Here is a 16,201-nt window from a genome sequence, read left to right as displayed (position 1 = left end):
CCACGGAGTTCTATGCTTCATATTATAATTTATGTCTTTTTTTAATAATGGGACAACAAGAGTTAGCTACAGGTTTTGTTACTGCAATCCATGAATTAGTAGCATTATCAATGTTTGTTAGATCTAGGGTGTTTAGGGTATATGGCATGATTTCTATTAAGTTGTCCAGTTGGCACGGTTTTCTATATTCGATGGTTGTTTTCTGGGTCACAACTGGACAAATATCTTTGTGTATTGTAAAAGGTGCGGAGATTAATCGATGATCAGACCAGGGGATGGGTTGGCATGTAGGAGTTGCTGCATTTTTTACAAATGCATTAACAAAAATAAGGTCAAGTGTGTGACCGGTTCTATGCGTTGGGTCATTGATAATTTGTTGAAAACCTATTGCGTTCATAGCTGACAAGAAAGCTTCACAGTTTGCAGAGTGTGGGATCTTATCTACATGTAGATTGAAGTCGCCCAGTATGATGGTTGGGATGTCAATATTTATGTTATTTACTATGGGGTGGATTTTAAAAGGCGCGCGAATAGCCTACTTTTGTTTGCGCTCCAGGCGCAAACAAAAGTACGCTGGATTTTAGTAGATACGCGCGGAGCCGCGCGTATCTGCTAAAAACCTGGATCGGCACGCGCAAGGCTATGGATTTTGTATAGCCGGCGCGCGCCGAGCCACGCAGCCTACCCCCGTTCCCTCCGAGGCCGCTCCGAAATCGGAGCGGCCTCGGAGGGAACTTTCCTTTGCCCTCCCCTCACCTTCCCCTCCCTTCCCCTACCTAACCCACCCGCCCGGCCCTGTCTAAACCCCCCCCTTACCTTTGTCGGGGGATTTACGCCTCCCAGAGGGAGGCGTAAATCCCCGCGTGCCAGCGGGCCTCCTGCGCGCCGGGCCGCGACCTGGGGGCGGGTACGGAGGGCGTGGTCACGCCCCCGGACCGCCCCGGGCCGTAGCCACGCCCCCGTACCCGCCCCCAAAACGCTGCCGACACGCCTCCGAAACGCCGTGACGACCGGGCCCGCCCCTCGACATGCCCCCGACACGCCCCCCTCGGAGAACCCCGGGACTTACGCGAGTCCCGGGGCTCTGCGCGCGCCGGGAGGCCTATGTAAAATAGGCTTCCCGGCGCGCAGGGCCCTGCTCGCGTAAATCCGCCCGGTTTTGGGCGGATTTACGCGAGCAGGACTCTGAAAATCCGCCCCTATGAATTCAATTAAGGAAGATACATTCAAGTCTAATAGGCCAGGAGGAGCATACATTAGACAAATTTATAAATCTTTTGATTTTAATAAACCAATTGCAAAATGTGATGGGATCTCCAGAGTCTGTAAATTGAGTTTTAGGGTTTGTTTTTTTTATCATAAGTAGTAATCCCCCTCCCCTTTTATTTATTCTAGGAATGGTGTAGATAGATATCATATAGGTTTTTGGAAGTTGATTTATTAAGACTGTGTCTTATTTTTTTAAACCATGTTGTGGCAGAAGACGGTCCTTACCAGCAGATGGATTCGTGAGTAAACTTCTTCGGCCCACCGCCAGTGGGGAAGGGCACAGTGGGTCTTTGAGGGCCAAAGTGAGGTAAGCAGCAGAGCGGTAGAAGAGCAGCGATTTGTATTCCAAGCCTCCGGTGAGGCAGAAGATGGTCCTTACCAGCAGATAGATTCGTGAGTAAACTCCTTCAGCCCACCGCCGGTGCTTTTGGCCCCCTCATTAACTTTGATGGCATGCTGACATCAGTGTTGAGGGTCGATGGGGGGAAGGGCACCATGGGTCTTTGAGGGCCGAAGTGTTCCAGATCCCAACTTGTACTGTGTTCCAGCTCCCAGCTTGTACCGTGTTCCAGTCCTGCTTATATCCAGCTCCTGTCACCCTCAGTACTAGCCTTGCTTCCAGCCCTGCCTATATCCCACTCTTGTCTGCCCTCAGTACCAGCCCAGGCTCCAACCCTGCCTATATCCAGCTCCTGCCTGCCCTTAGCACTAGCCTTGCCTCCAGTTCTGACAGTATCCAACTCCCAGCCTGTGCTTGAGTACAGCACCAGCCATGATATTCTCCAGAAGGAAAGTTCTACCACACCCCAGAACCCAAGGGCTCAACCTGCAGTGGAGGTGGCTGGTTAAGCAGAAGACAATTTCCAGTCCTGCCTTGCAGCCCTGTGCCACTTCTGCAGGGGTGATACCTTATTCCAGATAGCCAGACCATGACAATTAGATTGACTCCTATGTTTTATTATTTGCAAAACACAAATGGCCTGATGCTATACCACGCGCTGGCTGCAGGGCATGGTTAACCCATGATTGGACACATGTTTTGGACACATGTCCATATCCCTTGATGCAAATCGGGGGTTAGGGCATCCAAAACGCGTGTCCTTTTGCACACATAGGTAATAGCACTCATCATATGCAAATGCATGTTGAAGAAGCTATTATTGATTCCCCCTCCTTGCAAAAATAAAAACAATTTTACTCTCAAATATTAATGCCATCTATGGAGCTGGGGTTAAGTCTTGAGGAGCTCCTAAAGTGTACAGAAAAAAATGCTTTTCTGTACTTCCTTTGACTTAATATCATGGCAATATTAAATCAGAGGGGAAATAAAAGCTAGAAATATCCCCCCAAAAAAATGTAAAAAAAAAGTGTGCCAGCAGTCAGGTTAGGAAAATGGATGCTCAATTAACGAGCATCGATTTTCCTAACCCTAACCCATGGCTGTGCACAGGTAAGGAAAACAGATGCTCTAAAATTGAGCATTTATTTCCTTATGTGGCTGACAGCCACCTCTCCTGGGTGCCCCTAGTGCCTCCTTTTTACCCCAGCAGCCCATTTGCATGTAGCATTGGATGCCCCGGAGAGGTGGATCGGCGTGCGTTAAAGGAGCGGGTGCCCAATCATGAGTGCCCCTTCAACTCGCCCCAATATTCGATCAGCTTGAAAGAGGTCTACGTTCAGCTGCTATGTGGTTCAGCTAGTTAGCATGATAAACTAATTTAGCTAACATAGTGGCTGTGCCGCTGAATATATCTAGCTATCGTAAAGTTAGCCTGATAAGTTTAGGCCAAGTCTATGGGCCAACCAGAGTTAGTCGAATAAATTATCAAGCTAACTCTGTATTGGAGTTTAACTCATCCTATTTACACCAATTCCCCTCCCACCACTTAGATAAGTATTTATCCAGCTAAGTGGGACTGCTGACTGCAGCTAAATATTTAAAATGTGACACTTATGCAGATAAATCAAAACTTATCCAGCCAAGTGGCACTGAATATTATCCTCTCAGTTGATTTTTGCATTATCTATTGTTTGACAAAATCAAGTGCCACCTTTGTCAAAGCGAAAGCATAAGCATATCTTTGCTTTGACATTTCTGCATGTAAAACATTCCTGTGGGCATTTGTACTGGTTATTTGGATGGATACTTTTTTAATGGAAAAAAAATGTGTGGGATTGACAATGAAATCTCTGCATGTGATTTCCTTATTTATTTATTCTTGTTTATATTCCATCACTTCCATGATGTGTGCAGGGTGGATTACAATCCTAACATTTATAGTTTAAACAAAACCATAAAACATTTAAAAATGTTTCAAAGGGAATATAAATGTGTTCTTGCTCTTTGAGAATAGATTCAAAGCTCTTGAGTAAAAGAGTACTTTTCCCAACACAAACAGTTTGAAAAACACAGCATAGGGTTCATTAGGCTTGACAGCATTTCTTTTTTCCATCCAAGTGATGGATAAATGGAGATCAATTTCTTCAAGCCACATAAATAGTATAGGAGTCAGTTCATCCATTTTAAGGTCAGAAAAGGGGCCATGATGAAGAGCAATTCAGGAAGGCTGGTAAGAATGGGATTTAAAACTTGAGCGGATGTTGCATAGGAGGCTGAATAGCAGGGACTTAGGTAACTCTGAGCACACAGAGAACAATTTTCAAACCATTTACTATTGCTGTGTTTGGTCTAATCAATGAGTACTGTAGATGATCAAAGCATTAAAACTGAATAACTTGCAGGCCGATACAGTAAAGTCCGCGGGAGAGCGGACGAACGCCCGCTCTCCAGGCGCGCGCACTGGCCACTTGCTGGTGCGCGCGATTCTGTATTTAAATTAGGCCCGGCGGTAAAAACGGGCAAAAGGAGCGACGGCTGTCGGCGGGTTTGACAGCCGACGCTCAATTTTGCCGGCATCGGTTCTCGAGCCCGCTGACAGCCACGGGCTCGGAAACCGGACGCCGGCAAAATTGAGCGTCCGGTTTTCGGCCTGACAGCCGCGGGCCAAATTCAATTTTTTTTTTTTTAACTTTTTTACCCTTCGGGACCTCCAACTTAATATCGCTATGATATTAAGTCGGAGGGTGCACAGAAAAGCAGTTTTTACTGCTTTTCTGTGCACTTTCCCGGTGCCGGAAGAAATTAGCGCCGACCTTTGGGTCGGCGCTAATTTCTGAAAGTAAAATGTGCGGCTTGGCTGCACATTTTACTTTCTGTATCCCACGCGCATACCTAATAGGGCCCTCAACATGCATTTGCATGTTGAGGGCCCTATTAGGTGCCGCAAGTTGGACGCGCGTCTTCCTCTCCTTAATGAATAAGGGGTAAGGGAAAACGCGCGTCCAAGAGGAAACTAACAGTGTGCTCTGTCGGAGCACACTCTACTGTATCGGCCTATTGGTTTGGGATGAGGGAGTCTCATTCCCACCCACTGGCTTGTCACAGAATCAGGGAGCATCCCATTCAGGGGCTCCACCCATGGAAAAGGAACAGACACAGTTCAGCACTTTAAAACGCCATGAGGTCCCATATTCAGCCGTTGTGCAGCTTTGCTAGTTAGCTAGCTAGTTAGTTAGTTAATTTATCTGACTAACTCGACTCCTCCCTGATCCTCTCATTCTCTACCCTGTCTTAGCTGGCTAAAAACATAGCCAGTTGAGCCAGTTATCTAGCTAAGTGTGCTCACTGTCTCTAGCTGTATATTCAGTGATGCCACTTAACCTGAAAATGGCGCTTAACCAGCTAATTACCATTTTTAGTATCAGGCGCAGTGTTTATTTGCACAACTCAAAACTATTTACAAGAGAAAGGTCAACAATGAACATTGGTATTGTCCATATGTAAGGCACAATGGAGTCAGCAATGCATAGAAAGGGCATTACCAGGTCCTTAGCCTTTGCCACAATAATACAGAAATATGTGTCTGCATGTCTTCTAGGTCAATCAAGCTCTCACATGCTTCTCACGGTCTGCAAGGTAGCTATGTTAGCACAGGAAAGGCTGTGGTAGGTTAAAGGAAAGTATGTCACAGAAGGCAATCAGGAGCAACTAGGAGGGATGGTCACCAGGCAGCCTCTTTTCACCAAAATATGCATGTCCCTCTCCTACCTTGCCACCTGGGATCTACACGTTTCTGACATGGCTGCTCCAGTATGTCATGAAGGATGTCAAAGGGATGGATATAGGTTGCTGTTGTTGCCTCCATTGATAGCCCAGCAGGTGCTGCTGCTGTCCCCACTGATGGGCCATATGGGACTGCTGGTGTTTGTGCGATAGGTTTCATTTTCAAAGAATTCATTGCATTGTTGATTCTGTTTCATGACAATTTCTCGGAGGAACTCTCTTCCATTTTCCTCTTTCGTTTGGGTGCAGATAGAGTTTTCGTTTTACTCTAGTCCCTTTTTAAAAACTCATTAACACCACTCTGTCTTTGCGGGTGGGAAGTCTAAGGGTCTTTTCTCAGTTCGCTTTCTTTCCTGAGCCCTTTTTTCCAGAGAAGTTCCTTTCTCAGGTTTTCCCCAAAGCCAGTAGAAATGTTTCCAGTTTAGAATTCATTGGATGTCTCAGAGCGAATGTTTCCACTTAAAGCTTTCCCTTGGAAGAGGAGTTTCTGGGAGTCTCATGTGCTCTCTCTGCCTGTAATTCTCATTCTCTCTCTCATGAGCAATCTCCCTAAATATTTACCCTTTTCATTCATCAAAAATAACTACCAGTGCTGACCCTGACTCACTAGGGGCTCAGCTGCCTTTACAATTCGATTTATCTATACTAAACCTTACCTTTTATTTATTTATTTAAGAACTTTTAATATACCAACATTCGTAGGACACATCACGCCGGTTTACAAATAACTCAAAGAAGGCAGAAATTACAATGAACGTGGAGGGGGGAGAGGGGAGCAGGCAAGAAGGGGGGAGAGGGGGCAGGGGGCAAGAGCAGCGGGAAAGATAGAGGGCAGAAGAGCGAGAAGTGAAAAGAATAAACCATAATGAAACGGTAAGTAAAAAACATATCTACAGCAATTCCTTAAGTGACACCATTCAAACACACCCCCAATCATTCTATTGTTCCTGCCATTTTTGCTTTGGGAGAGAAGCACTAGCACAGTGCTCTAAGCACTGCAGCTCAGCTCTCTCCAAAGTCAAAACTGTCTCTCTGTAAAAAAAATAAAAATAAAAATAAAAAGTTCAATATCCCTCTCTGATGTTGTCGCTGGGATGTTGGCACCCAAGCCATCTTCCCTAGGTACCTGCTGTCCTTCCATGAATTCTGAGCTGTTTGGAAGGTTGGGCAGCTCTGCTAATCGCTTACTGCTCCCCGCTACATCAGCCTGCTCTCCAGTTCTTCCGGGTTATACACCCAGGTAATCATTTTGTTTCCTTTGGAGGGGGGGGGGGTACCCCTATTACACAGGGAAATTCTGCTCCAGTCCTTCCCTTCCAGGCAGCCTGCAGGGAAGAGATTGAGAGGGGCTGAGCCTGTAGCAGAGAACAGCAACTCTCCTCTCTTATCCCCCCCCCCCCTCCTCACACTTCTCCTCTTGTATTACAAGGCACAGAAGGGCAAAGGATGATACTGAAACAGACACTGCAGAGCAAAGGACAGACACCCCCACAAAAAAAGATTTGAATTAGCCCAAGTTTGAAAGTTGTGAGAAGTAATATCAGTTGTTAAGGCTTCAACCCAGGCCTTGATGAATGTCACTACTGCTCACAATTTTCAGTCTTATGTTATTTCATTCCCTTTTTGTGTCCATTACTGAGGGCTTAAATACTGGTAGAACAACCTAGAATGGTGTTCTGCCACATTTGTTCTGGAACCTGAGAAAGCGGAGCAGAGCTGGCAGTGTATATCATTTCTGGCTTCCCGAGGACTCAGAACAGACCCAGCAGTTGCATGGATCACTTATGGCTCTCCGGCCCTTGGAGGAAGCAGAACTGCTTACTCTGAGACAAAGGCAGCCACATGCCTTTGATTCGGGTTTGTGTATGTAAGAGGAAGAGCAAGTTCTTGCCTGGCCCTGTTCCTGCCCCTTTGTACAGGTCAAACTTGGCCATGACCCCGCCCATCCCATCCCATCCCATCCACAGTTCCACTTCCTTTCTGTCTACAAATTCAGCTCAGATTGAACCTGATTATAACTTGTCTTGATCCTTTTCCTGCTGAACTGCACAGTCTTCAGGTGAACAATTGTGTCTATCCATTTTTGTCCAAGATGCATGATTTAGGCCCCAAATTAAAATTTATTGAAGTCGTCTATAAATTATGGTTGGTCTGACATCTTAAGTGCATTCTCTCTGAGACATAGTATTAAGTTCATTGGACTCTTGTAATGTGTTTTTTGTAGGTTTCCCCAAGGTTCAAATGTGTGCCTTGCAGTTAATCCCAAATTCTGCTGCCTGATTACTGATTGCCAATGTGGAGAGCACACCACGCCACATCAGATGAGCTTTATTGCTTTTCAGACACAATTCAAATTACTGATGCTCACTTAAAAGTACTCAAAGATGATGGTCCCTTGAATGGAAGTAACTTCTTTATACTTACCTCCCCTCTGGACCATTACACTCAGCGAGAAATCACTGCTTACGGGACCTTCTTTTAAAAGCTACTGACTTCAAGTTACTCAGCATCAAGCTTTCCAAGTGGTTAGTCCTTTGTCATGCAATGTACTCCTGCTAGATATTAAAGGAAAACTCGATCTAACAACTTTCAGGAAAATGGTGAAAACTTGTTTAAGCAGGCCTTTACATTATCTATGATCATGCTGCTTCATTCTGTGTTTGCTATTGGTGTATTTTATTTATTTTATCTATTTCTTGTAATAGTTTATGTCTCATCTGTCAAGATGTTTTATGTATATTTTGGATGTATGCACGACGATTTACGTTTTTATCTGTGATCTGCCTAGAATAACAACAGTGGATGAGGTGGAATATAAACTGTTTAAATAAATAAATAAATATGGTGCTGAGAACAAATTCAAGGTAATTGAATGAGTTAAGACAGTAGTGTTATTTCCACAATAAATATTAATTACATTCTCTTCATTAATTATTTTCAAATACATTCTTCAACCACAAAAAAGTTTTTCAAGTTTGAAAATGATAATTGAAGAGGAATGAAAAAGAGAAAAAAGTTGGATATTATTAGTAAACGAAGAGGCATGCTGTTTCTGGGCATGGGCTGGAGAGTAGATTAAGCAGGGGTGAGCGCCAACAGGAAAAAGGGGTTCTTCAGAAACTGAAAAGATTTCCATCTCTCCAGTTGACATGACCCCCCCCCCCCCCAGTATCTTTCTCTGTCTTCTCTCTCTCCTGCTGCCCAGCATTTTCCTGCTTTGCTCCAATCTTCCCAGTTGCTTTGTATCACTGTGATAAAACCCCCTTCTCTTTCACTGATGCCCAGCAGCAGGAGCCTACAGTTTCCTGTGGCAGTGGCAGATCAGGGGTAACATTTGTGCATAAAATTTATGGGGTCAATTTTAAAAGCCGCAAGCTCGCGTCCATCTGCGCACAGTTCCAAGCATGCACACATGGACGCGCCATTTTTATAACATGCGTGCGTTTATTCTTTTCTCCATTTCAGATTCTCTCTATTGCTTTTGTCGCTCTAGTTTCTTCAGTTTACTTCTCTCCTCTCATACCTTCTGTCAGTGCAGACTGTCTTTCCCTCCAGGTGTCTTTTCTCTTACCTGTCTCCATCCCTCTACTATTCTTTTCTTCTTCTTCTCAGTCTCTCTTCCTTTCTCTGTTTATTTGATCCCTCCAGCAGTTTTTCTTTCTTTCATTCTCTCATCACTATCTCCCATTTCCACCTCCTGCCTTTCATCCCATGCAGCCTCACTACCCAACCTCTCATCCTTCCCACATTGCCCTCTCCTCTGTCCCCATCCCTGAACCACTCCCTTTCCCCAAACCTATTCCCAATCATCTCCCCTTTCTCCTCCTCTCCCTTTCTTCCTTTCTCTCTCACTTCCTCTCTCCCTCCATCTTCCACATGCTTTCTCCCTCTCCCTCTCCATTCCCATCCATCTTCCCTGGTTAATCATTTTCTCTCTCTCCCTCCTTTTCATTTCTCCCCGAATGATTCTGAGCACTCCTTTCCATCCTCAACCAGGAAGTCGTTCCTCTCCCTTACCCCACCTCCATTGATCCTCTGCTCGTCTTCCTCTCCCTTCACACCCTGAGCTGAGCCTCTGCTTTCTCTCCCTCAGTCTTTCTGACCTCTGGGCACAACCATCCTCACAACATCCCCCAAAGTCCTATCCTCTCTCTCGCTTGGCAAAAGGAGGAGAATAGTTCTCCATTCCACATCTGCCCTTCTCCTGCCACCAGGGTCAGAGTTGGGATTTAACCATTCAGGACACCAAATTGGACCGATGTGGAAACATTTCAAACACTTTACAGAGGGACCGATGTAATAAGCCATGCCAAACATCCATGAGTTTTTCCATGGGTTTTCCAGTGCTAATCTTACTCCGGATGTAGTAAAGTATCCAGTGCCAAAAAACCCGTGCAAAAACACACACTGATTTAGCACAGGCCCATGCAAAAGGCATGTAATGGAGGCCATTAGATATTGTTGGGCAAAGTAGAGAGCCATGATAGAAGGAAGACCTGTTAGTGCCTGTTTTTTTGTGGGGGGGTTTTAATTCCTAGGTTAAGGCAGGCATAAAAGCTAAAGCACATGCCAATATGCAGCAAGAACTCACATTAAAACTGATCACTGCTTCCTTTCACTATAACACTAGGAAGAAAGTGAACAGGAATGACTTGTGGGGCTTCCATGCAGCTAGTGAGGCTTGAGTATCAGGATAATGTCTGGCAGAAAGTCTGCAAATAAAAGAAAAATGACTTCGTTTTTTCTCTCTTTTTCTCCCTTTCTCTCTTGTGGCCAATTGCTGTTTGGAATAAACTTTATCTATCTGGAAACAGGTTGCACCATTCACCTCTGCTGTGTCCGCTCCCTGAAATCAATACAGTGAGGGTTTTTCTGTTAAAAATGGGTGAGAGATGTGCAGAAACCCACACTGGTTTTTTGCATGAGTTTCTGCATTAGGGGGTGGATTTTCAAAGGGTTACGAAAACTCGCTCCTGTGCGCGCTGAGCCTATTTTGCATAGGCCCGGCAAAACGAGCAAGCTCCGGGACACGCATATGTCCCAGGGCTTGAAAAAATGGGAGGGAGTGGGCGGGACGGGGGCGGGACCGAGGCCTCCGGCACAGCGGTTGTGCCGGGGGCTTGCGCGCCGGCACTTGGCCGGCGCGCGCAACCTACGCCTGCCCAGAGGCAAGTGCAACTTCCCAACAAAGGTTGGGGGGGGGGTTAGATAGGGCTGGGGGGGGCGGGTTAGGGAGGGGAAGGTGGGGGGGGGGCGGAAGGAAAGTTCCCGCTCAGGCCGATTTCGGAGCAGCCTCGGAGGGAACAGGGAAAGCCATCAGGGCTCCCCTAGGGCTTGGCGCACACAAGGTACACAAGTGTGCACCCCCTTGCGCGCGCCGACCCTGGATTTTATAACATGCGCGTGGCTACTCGCACATGTTATAACATCGGGCGTAGATTTGTGCAAGCTGGCTTGCACACACAAATCTACACCCGCGCGTAGGTTTAAAAATCTGGCCCTAGGGCTTTAGTGCTGATTTTTGTCTAGCGAGGGCTTTTTGCATGGGCCTCATTTGCAAACCATTCTGTTACTACACCCATGGGGCTGCCTGTTTTTGCTGTGCACATTCTAAAAATTATGCACTAAAACATAACGCTGATTTTACTGCGGGTCTTGTTACATTGGCCCCAGAGAAAGGTATGTAAATTGATGACATCAAGTGATTTGATCAGTACAGCAAACTACAGAAATTTGTAAAAGTTTGTCTTGATGATGAGGAATCCCAAAAACTGCTGAAAAATGAAAACACAATGAATGTTATTTGGGACTATTGAAAATCATACAGTTCCTGGTTGCTGTTCCTTCTCACAATGCAAATGTTGAGCACATTTTCCACTGATAAAAAGGCTGAGTTAACCATTACATGTGAATGATGTCATTCAGAGACACCAAATGGCCTCATCTCTCCAAGCTAGAAAAGCTTTGAGCTCTACTGAGCATGTGCAGAAATTCCCACATAGGTTTACCTCATGAGCCTCCTCAGTCATTTTTTCTTTGAGCACTAGCATGGACATGTAATTATTTTCTCTAAACTTTGAAATTTGCTATTTGTACCTCATATATTCTTTCATAGTTGCTTCACTGCCCCTGCAAGATCCTCAACAGCGCTTTTCAGCTCTACAAAAAAAAAAAAAAAGAAAAGAAGAAAAAAATGTTTCCAGAGGCCTTGCTACCTCAAAATGTCAGGCTAGGAAAAAAAACAACCAACAGTGAGCAGATTTAAAAACTGCATCTGTGGCAAGATAATGTCCCTCATTGATGGCCATGAGCTCTGCTATCAGAGCCTTGGGCTGGACAATGACCAGGGAAATTGCAAAGCCAGTTGATGGATGTCCCTATGCTCACAAAGTTCCAGAATGATTCAAATTGAGGAGCTGCTTAAATCTTTTTGGAGTTGCAGCAAAATACTCTTCCCACAGTGTGGCATCTTTTGCCTCACCAGGAAAATATTTGAAGAAGAGCTCCTCAAACACTTCCTCATCGGCTCAGGTCAAAGCCACAGGGTTGAGTAGAGTCAGCTGCCCTGCATCAAAGAAGATGCAGCAGCGGTCACTAGTGCTCTTGGACCCTGAGTCAAAAAAGCACAAGCACTCTAGGTGCAGTGCATTTGTATGGTGCCATCGAAGTGGCCATTATCAGCACAATTGATGCAAATTGCATCAGCGCACCTGTCGCACGATACATCAAAGCACGTTGTCTGTGCACAAATGCACTCAATGCAAGATACACCGATGCACTCAAGACACATTGAACTGATGCACAATGCATTGATGCACCCGATGTATGGCACACCAGTGCACTCGACGAAGAATGCACTAATTAAAATTTGAAGCATGGGAGATCACGTGATGTGGTGAGCGAAGGTGGACGTGTGCAGGAGAGCTCCGGGTGCCTCGATCCATTTTTTTTGATAATCTGCAAGTAATCCGGCACGAAAGCCCTCCCCAAAGAGCTCAATCTACATTGCTGACCTTTTACATGTCGATCACCAACTACATGAACCGCTCGCCAACAGCCATGCCGATCAGATCCGTGCGAAGAGATAAGGACAAGGCAAGTGCTGGGGATCCTAAGATGGCGGCGACCCCAGGATCTGCGGGGCAGAAAGGCCAGGATCCTGATCTGACCGAAAATTTCAGGGTCATCCTCATGGAAGCTTTGGACTCTAAGTTGGGGGTCATATCTACACAAATCGCGGATGTGAAATCGGTCCTAGATGAGTTAAGTCCGCGTTTGGACAGACTTGAAGGTCGGGTAAGCCTTGTGGAGGATGATACGTTAGCATTGACGGGTAAAATCCTGGCCCTGGAGAAACTGGTCGATGCGCACGCTTCTAAATTAGACGATCTTGAGAACCGAGCACGGAGATCTAACATACGGGTGATGGGCTTACCGGAATCTTTAGTGGAAGGAAACTTGGGAACCTTTTTGGAGAGCTGGATCCCGGAGGCTCTTCACGTGCCGGAGCTAAATAATGTCTTCCGAGTGGAAAGAGCACACCGGCTGGGCCAGCGTAAGGAGGGAGAAACCAGGCCGAGGATGGTTATCTTTAAAGTTCTAAACTTTGCCCATAAGCAAGTCCTTCTCCAGGCTTATCGCAAAGTCCCGGACTTGGCCTATGACGGAAAGAAGATTCGTTTGTTCCAGGATTATTCGGCGAAGGTTTCCGGGTTGAGACGGGGCTTCTCCCCCATCTGCACAACTCTCTTTGAAAAGCAAGTTCGGTTCGCCTTGCAATTTCCCGCCCGCCTGAAAGTTTGGCACGACAATCAAATTTCTTTTTTTGAATCACCGGAGGAAGCGCAGAAGTTTATGAAGATGACCCTACATATCTGAATGGAACGGTACGGCAGCCATTTTGGTTTCACGGAGACATGCTCGACGAGGATCCGTGGGGACCCTGCAGCTAAGTTGCTTTTTTCACTTGACTTTGGGACTCTTTTCCTCTGCCCTGCTCCCCTGGGTTAACTTTTCGATGGTTTTTCTATGCCCTGCCTAGTACGATATTTCGTTGCGCAGAGACTGCTCCCTTCAGGGGGCTATGGACCTTCTCGGCGTGGCTGGCGCAAGATCACGCTGACTATCGGGTGGTGCTATCAACCGGGGGATTTATCCCTGGCTGACCATTAGAGAGGAGAAGTTCAGGGCGCTTCATTGGTACTGCTGAGATGTCCGCACATGTGTACTTTTGATCATAATGCGGCGGGGTCACCACAGTCCTTCTGTTGAAAGAGCTATGTTTGTTCTTTTTACTTGCCTCTCTTGGGGGAGGGGGGCAGGAAAGAGGCACCTGAACACATGTCGACGTGATCTCTTCCCCTATATACGGGGAGTTCATTGAGAGACTGGTTTCGACCCTACAGGAGAGGGTCGAGGCAGATTCTGTTACGTTTGGAACTGTTTGGTTTTGGTTTCTAATGGGGTGGGGGGGGAGGGGTACTATAATTGGGGTAGTGGGGAGGGTAAGAGGGGTGGGGAAGGGAAGAGAACTTGTGTGTGTGGAATATTTGGGATGCGTGTGGGTTGCTAAGGAGTGTGAGTGTTCCCGATGGGGCGTTAGACACAGCGTGAGTGCGTACGGGGATTTGGATTTGGGTTGGTGTCTTTCAACTGGAAGAGGGCACGTGGGGAATTCACATTGTCTTTTTATTCGGTGGAGGGTAGAGTCATAGCATTAATCACTGTGGTACGATTCTTACCTTATCTTACAATGGGTCCTTATTTTTCTCATGGCTGATAACACCCGAATAATATCTTGGAATGTCAATGGTCTGGGATCACCAGTTAAACGCTATAAAATCCTCAAACAACTTAAATCCCATAAACCGACGGTCGCTTGTTTGCAGGAAACCCATCTCTCTGCACTAGAAAGCAGTAAACTCAAAAGGGATTGGGTGGGTGATTGCTATTACACTCAGGCTAAAGGGAAGAAAGGGGGAGTAGCTATTTTAGTAAATAAAGCTGCTTCTTTTACTGTCTCTAACACGGTGCGAGATGAGGAAGGTAGATTTCTCTTGGTGTCAGGCCATCTTAATGGTCAAGAAGTGACTATCTGCACTCTCTACGCTCCTAATGCCTACTCTCACCCCTTTTTCATTTTTGTATTGGAACAGCTGGTAGAACACGCCAAGGGTTATTTAATTGTGACGGGGGATTTCAACCTACCAGCGGATCCTTGCATAGACAAGACGCCTTCGAGTGCCTTGCTCCCTAACAGGGAGGGTAAGGGGGTCCCATTCTTATGTTCTGAGTTCTCTTTACTGGACATATGGCGGACGTTACATCCCACAGAAAAAGATTTTACCCACATTTCTAGGGTGCATGCCTCCCTATCACGTATAGATTATATCCTGATACCGAAAGAAGGGCTACATTTTGTTTCTGATGCTGTGATTGGCTTACAGGGGGTGTCTGACCACGCAATAATTTGGGTGGATATACATTTTCACGCTCGGGACAGTGGAGAAAGGCTGTGGAGATTTCCTGGGTTTCTTCGCTCTGACTTGCACTTCAAAACTTTTTTGCAAAAACAAATGGGAAGAGTTTGTCAATCACAATAGCCAACATACCTCGAATCCGCAACTGTTTTGGGAAACAGCTAAAGCCGTTATACGGGGTGAAATTATTTCCTTTGTAGCGGCTAGAACGAAAAATCTTAACAAAACTATTCTGGAATTGGAAGGTAAATTGGGTAAGCTAAAACAGGAGTTTGCCTCCCACCCGTCTCCTACTTCTCAGAGGGCGTATTTCGCTGTCTTGAGGGATTTGAACTGTGTTCTACATCAGAGGGCACAAAGGGCCTTTCAAGTAGCGGAAAGGAACTTTTTTAAGTTTGGTAACAAAGCGGGGAAACATCTTGCCAATTTGGTTAGAGCTCATAGAGGGAAGACCTTTATTCCTGCCATGCGTACTGAGGGGGGCACTAGGGTCTCCTCCCGAGCTGAAATCTGTGAGGTTTTTCGTAAGTTCTATGAACAATTATACACAGATGACGTAGAAGGAGGCAGAGAAGAAGAAGAAGCATTCTTTGTGAATCTTAAGTTACCGAATCTAACTAAATCTCAGATATCGTTCCTTAACCGACCTATAATACCCCTGGAGGTTTTAGCTGCCATCTCAACTAGTAAACTGGGGAAGGCGCCAGGTCCTGACGGCTTTTCTTTTGATTTTTACAAGCTCCTACAACATCATGTTGCCAACCATTTGACTGATTTTTTTAATGATGCAGTCCATAAGGGGGCATTCCCCTCATTTTTCAATACGGCATATATAACGGTTCTCCCCAAATCCGGTAAAGATCCGCTACTTCCGGCGTCTTACCGCCCTATCTCACTGCTGAACTGTGATTTAAAGTTACTTGCCAAGCTCTTAGCCAACAGACTTAACGTGATACTCCCGCAATTAATCTCAGAATATCAGGTGGGATTTGTTAAAAACAGACCAGCCTGTAAGCACATTCTTAAATTGCTTTCAGCTATGAGCTCCTCCCTCTCGCAGTGTTCCCCAGCCTTAGTGATTGGTCTAGACTCGGAAAAAGCATTCGATCGAGTGTCTTGGCCATATTTATTCTCTGTATTACGGAGATACGGATTCGAGGGACACTTTCTGACCTATCTTCATATGTTGTATGCTCAGCCCAAATCGCACATAACGGCTAACGGTGGTAAGTCAGGAGAGGTACTTATACAACGAGGGGTGCGACAGGGCTGCCCCCTATCACCCCTTTTGTACATTTTGGCTATTGATCCCTTACTTAGGAAAATAGCG

This window comes from Rhinatrema bivittatum, chromosome 1 (assembly GCF_901001135.1).
Source record: "Rhinatrema bivittatum chromosome 1, aRhiBiv1.1, whole genome shotgun sequence".
In the NCBI taxonomy this organism is placed as follows: domain Eukaryota; kingdom Metazoa; phylum Chordata; class Amphibia; order Gymnophiona; family Rhinatrematidae; genus Rhinatrema; species Rhinatrema bivittatum.
Note: the sequence above shows the minus strand (reverse complement) of the source record.